This window comes from Hippopotamus amphibius, chromosome 14 (assembly GCF_030028045.1).
Source record: "Hippopotamus amphibius kiboko isolate mHipAmp2 chromosome 14, mHipAmp2.hap2, whole genome shotgun sequence".
Classification (NCBI taxonomy): Eukaryota; Metazoa; Chordata; class Mammalia; order Artiodactyla; family Hippopotamidae; genus Hippopotamus; species Hippopotamus amphibius.
In genome coordinates this window covers 41,770,687-41,776,870 of record NC_080199.1, presented here as the reverse complement: position 1 = coordinate 41,776,870, position 6,184 = coordinate 41,770,687, and the positions used below count along the sequence as shown (strand labels likewise).

Genomic DNA, 6,184 nt, shown 5'->3' with positions numbered 1-6,184 from the left:
TTTCCCCTTTATTAAATTCTTATTGTTGTACTAAAGTCACAACTGGAACTGCCTCTTGTCTACAGAAAGCATAGTGATGCAGCTTTGATTTGTCTTGTTCTTTATAATAACCTTCTTTTTCTTGGGATTCTGGCATTTGATTGACTGCAGTTAGGTCAAGAGATACTCTGAGAAGCTATCAAATCAAAACTCACACAGTGATCCTTCACCTCTCCACATCAAAGACTGAGGTGTTTTTGGTCATGGAGCTGGTTATGGAACCAATAATACCACTTCATTTTTCCTTTCTTTTTTTTTTTTTTTTTTTCCTTTTAGTGCTTCTTTATTAATTGAAAGCAATGCAATCAGTACCATTGTTATCGATTTATCATGGGCCAATACTTTTTATTCTAACCTTGGCTGAAATACTAAATCTGGTCTTAATATATTTTAATACAAACATGCAAAATTGAGGTAATTAAACCAAAAAAAAAAACACCTATAAGCTAAAGGCATCCTTACTTCAAGTGTCCAGCCTGGATTATCTAGGTATGCAATTGACAAACTCCTTATTGAGTATTGTAATATGGAACTTGGCTAGCAGAATCATTAATCCAAATTTTTAGTTACTATGATCTTAGGCAAGTTTCTTCATTTTTTTTGGTTTTCACTTTTAAAGTATAATGAATTGAAGAAGTTCTGTGCTTCCTGACTGAATGGCATTCTGCCCCAGAAATATTTATTTCACAAATTTTTCACATCTTAATCTTTATGTGCACTAAGAATTATCCCTAGCTAGGATGTCATAATATACTATATATATATATAAAACATACAAAATATACATAATATATATATACACATTTTCAAAATGTATACAGATCCAAATTTAATTTTTAAATGTCAATAAATTCATAAAACTTTTTTCCACGTATTTTTAATCAACATTTACTGAAAGAACAATTGTTATTATGTGGGGTCATGGAAACATATGTTTGTTAAAAATAGAGCTTCATAGTCAGAGGTAGGGAATCACTAAAGTAGATTATTTCTAAAGTCCTTCTCAGCTTTATAATTCTCTCTCTCTCGAGTTAGGAAAATCTAACACTTTTCTTCTTTCGTTTTTTCTTTTCTTTCTCCTTCCCTCCCTCCCTCTCTCTCTTTCTTCCTATGAAAAAAGACAGTGTCAATTTATAATGAATGGGTACACTCCCTTATTTGATTTCCAAGTTAATCAGAAAATAGGAGTCCTGGAAAATTTTCCTATGATCCTTTGAGTAAGAGATCAATATGTTGCAGATGCCACATAAATGGAAAATCCAAACAAAGCAAAATAAAACTGAGTGCCAGGCTGAGTGAAAGAAAATACAACTAAAAGACCATAAAACTATAAATAAACATTTGATGAACCCAGATTTTTTCTATAAAAGTGCTCCATTTTATTCAAAAGGAAATTGTACCAGGAAGAGGAATAGCTAAAGACCTAGAAAACATAAAATATGTTTTCCTTTCTTTTTAACTTCAGTGTGCTTTATGCAGTCAACAAGAGATGGCAAACTGGTAGTCCACTGGCCAAATCCTTTCACTGCTGCTGGCCCACTGCAGGGAAATGATCTATGACCTAACATGACAGTCATATTTTTACAGATGATTCTATTTTCAGAAAATAAGCTAAGGCATTTTCTGATGGGAATGAGTGAAGTGGGCTTACTTGATGTATCTGATAAACACAAATACGAATTTAATTTTTTTCCTATACATCTCCTTAGTAATAGTCAAAGAGAAAAATTTAAAACTTAGGATATGATTTCATAAAACAGAAAAGGATTAGCTGAAGGTACTGCACAAAAAGCATATACTCTGTAATAACCTATATGGGAAAAGAATCCAAAAAATAATACATATATGTATATGTATAACTAAATCATTTTGCTATACACCTGAAACTAACACAACATTGTAAATCAACTATGTTCCAATATAAAATAAAAATCCAAAAAACAAAATCATCAAAGCTAAGAAAAAGGGAAGAATAAAAAACATTCAGGTTCATAATAGTGAATTTTGGCAGAATTTAGAAGTCACATAGGATTAAATGTATTAGGTTTAATATTAACTAGCATTTCCCCCAACTACAGTATTGATTATGCCTCTATTCAGGAGTTAGTTATTTCCAACCTGATTTTGTTCAAGAATTCTAGTATTCTTTTTTTTTTAAATTTCTAGTCCTGTTGCTTTTGATGAGGTTGACAGTCCTTGGTATCAGAACAAACATAACTTGAGGAGTATAATCAGTCAGTTAGCAATGATTGTAAAATGTAATGCTTCTTTCTTAACTGTAGAGTTTATTAAGTATATTTCTGTTTATCTGTTTTTCAAGGTCTGTTAAAAATTATGATTGCAAAAATCTATACAAAATGGGAACTGCAGAGTAACCAGCATTTGAAAGAAACATGTAATGTCATTGTGGTATATAAACAAACTCAGCTTTATACAGCTGTTATGGGAGGAGTTTTTCTAAAACTCCATGTACTTAAGAGGTTAAAGAACATTCTGTAAGTGAATGATCCCTATAGTTTCTTTGCCATTACTCAAAAATTCCTTCTCCTGGGACTCTTCCCTATCTTACGCTATAAAAATACCCACTGAAAGTGAACAGCTTGTCCCTAAGGCATTTGAATTTAGTATAGTCAGATGAGTGAGTACATTTTATGCTCATGTGGTTAGAGGTTAGTAAAAATAAAGATGTGATGAAACTGTGTTGGAATTCCAACCTTTTGAATTTTCATCTTAGCACTGCTTCAGTTTTATAAGGAAGATATTTGGAAGAAATTTATAGTTTATTTCTATAGGGATTCAGCCACAATCTCCTATACATAGTCACAGCTGATGAAAAGCTACAATGGGCCAGTAAGGCCATAAGTTTTCATTTGCAGTCCTGATTTAGAATCAAAGCACTCTTCTGGTCCTTGTACTCTAGGCTAGGCTATCTGTACACTTGAACAGGAAAAAAAATACATTTTTTTTTCATTAACTACCAGCTGAAATTTAACACTTCCTTCAACTGTGAATGAATATAGGCAAAAAAACCCATAGCAGCATCAGTTAATCTGTTGATATATACAAATGGAATTTTTTTCTTATTACCAGGGTGTTGCAGAAATCCTGAAATAACACTTGTCACCACTCTAAGGTTACAGTTGAAGATAGACCAGTATCTTTTGTTGTTGTTGTTTTGAATAGATTTTTGAGTTTTATTGAAATCTTACATGAACAAGAAATTGGAAATACAATCACATCAAAGAACAAATTGTCACGGCTTTGACGTTTAAGCCAAACAAATTTTGTAGGGCAGATTTCAAAAAGGTGTGAAGTTATAACAATTTAAAAACACAGTTGACCTACTTCTAGGAATGCAAAACATATAATCATAGGTTATTTTCAATATAAGAAAACAAATTTGTTTGCTTTAATTTCTTAAAACTACTAAGACAAAGCACTAGCTTGTATTTTTATTTACAGCATACTCCATACTGCTAGGTAATCTATCCCAAATCCAAAAAATGAAACTGTCCAAAACCAAAGGTTCTGCAAAATCATGATTTAACAGTGTGCTTGGCTTGTTTTGAAGCTAAAATGAAGCCTGAAATGATAAAAGCATTGTAACTCCCAGAATAAGGGAACTCTGCAAGCCCAATAATGTCCAAGAGCATTTATGAAAAGATGAAAAAATAAAAAGACTTGAGTATATAGACAATAGTGATTTCTTCAGCCCAATACAAATGGCAGCAAATTGCCACTTAAATATGAAACAGATAAGCCATTTTTTTTTGAAGGATGTAGATCTAGAGCCAATCGTATCTTGTCGGTATCATTTTCAAGCCCTCACTTGTCTATTTCTACTGTTGCCCATAAGTGTCCTGATAAAATTCCTGGTTGTCATTATTGTAACCATAGTTACCAGAATAGTCACCACCTTGCTGAAGCGGCTGTTGAGCGATGGGCTGGGACCCCCAGTGCTGTTGGTTGTTGGTCTGACGGCACTTGGAATCAGGTTGGTTCTACCCATCTGCCTTTCTCTTGCCTCCTACATTGCCCCCCCACGGTTGCCCTGAGATCCACAGGAACCGCGGTCTCTCTGCTGTTGTACAGGACCGCCTCCACCACCCTTAGAGCCTCTTGGTGGTCCCAAAGGTGCCTCCCTCTGTGAACAGCCAGCTCTACCTCTTGGAGGTGGTGCTCCCGACCCCCTTGGTGGTGGTGGAGCACCTCGCCCTCCGCTTCCTCCTCCTCTTCCTCTTACTGCATAGCCATCATCATGGCCGTAGTAGGGATCTTCATAGCCTCCACGACAGTTGTGATAATCTTAGCCATAGGAATTATCACAGCAATCTTCATAGCCATAGTAATCTGCAGGGTAGCCTTATCCACCTCTCCCCCCACCACGACCCCGACCTCTAATCGGAGGCGGCATGGGAGGGGGAGGGGAGAGCGGTAATCTTCACACGCAGCGCTTCTGCAGGCCTGTCTAGCAGCTTGGCGCGCTTTCCTTTTCTTGTCTGGTGGCTTGGCTGACTGTTTCAATTTCTTCCCCTTTTATTTCTTTGCCATTCATTTCATCCATGGTCTTACCAGCTGCTCCTCTGTCTTCAAAAGGAACACATGCATAATCTTTCAACTTTTTCACTCTTTCAAGCTTTCCAGATTCAGAAAATGACTTTTCCAATATTTCTTCTGTCACCGTCGTAGCCAAGTTTCTCACAAAACTTGCATCTGAGCCATGACGTCTGGATCTGGTTCTTCCACAGGGTCAGCCCATTCAATGTGACTGCATTTCCCCATACTTTTACTTTTCCACGCATCAGCCGGCGTCTGGCTTGTGCTGCTGACTTGTGATCCTCATACTCAAGGGAGCAGGGCCCCCCGAGTCTTCTTTTTGTCATCGGGTTGATGATAGAGAATAACGTCCAAACGTCCAATAACCAAACCCTCTGTGACTTTACTGAATTCTTCCAGAATGTTTTCTTTAGTCTTATTCTTCAGAACTGATCCAACAAAAAGCCTGTTGTTTGCCACAGAAATGCACACTCCAAGGTGTTTACCAGGGCAAATTTCATAGCTGTCACACAGTTTAACAGCTTCCTGTGCAGCTTCCTTTCCACAGAAGGTGATAAATGCATACCCTCTGTTCTGACCTGACAGTGGATCCATCATAAGATGTAGATCCCAAATGTGACCAACCTTTTTTCAAAAAGGGGCACCAACTCATCCTTGCATAAATCTCTTGGTATTTTACCTACAAAGACTTCTGTTCCAATTCCAGGTTGTACGCCAGAGTACACGCTGTCTGGTGGAGGACCACCATATTTCTTCTGTCCTGTGGTTACAAACAGGGTATAACCAGTCCTCTCAAGCAAGGCCTCGATCTTTGCTTCATCAGGTCCCTTTGTGGACTCTTGCACCTTGCTCCCCTGTTTCTCCCTCTGCCTGTAGGTCTTCATTACTCCACATAAAAATGCACTTTTGTTCTGAACATGTGACAAGTCACTTTCCTTGAACTGCTGCAGTACAGACAGAGCTCCTTCTTCATTAAATTCCCTGAGAGCATCAATTGCTCTTTCATCAAGGTCGACATAAGCTACCAAACCTGTCTGAAATATTTCAAGTCTTTCTGCCACCTTTTGTGGGAAGCATGCCTCTATCAGCATCTTGTAGTGTTCTGTGTGAGTTACACTGCAAGTATCTATTGGTTCTTCCTCTTCTTTAAACTGTACCGCATTACCATTCACCTGATTAGACATTTTATTACACAGGGCAGAGCTGGGGCCGGAGGCCAGGCCGTGAGAATCAGTGAGAGACGCTTTGAAAACGACTAGAAATGGCTCACGCACCACCCCCTTCCTGCCTCATGGACCGAGACTCAGTCACTATAACTTATTATTTAATGTATTTAAAAAGCAAATATATTACCATGTAACAATTTTTAAACATTTGGTAATTTTTAATATAATTAGCTTCCATTTTAATCCTGTGAATTTTATGTTATGGATTTAAATGGAATATTCTAAGAGGTTCATAGGCTTCAGCAGACTGTCAAAAAGGGGCTCATGACACAAAGTTTAAGAACGCTTGCCCTATGCCCATATCTTAATCTTGGTCCTCATGGTCTTGCTATTACCAAGGATTAAAGAGAAGGAAAGATAAA

At 37.1% G+C, this 6,184-nt stretch overlaps 1 pseudogene; it reads right to left on the bottom strand.

Moving 5' to 3' along the window:
- Nucleotides 1-3,878: 3,878 nt before the first annotated feature.
- LOC130835788 (heterogeneous nuclear ribonucleoprotein R-like) lies at nucleotides 3,879-5,780 on the bottom strand (annotated as a pseudogene).
- Between the last annotated feature and the right edge of the window lie 404 nt (nucleotides 5,781-6,184).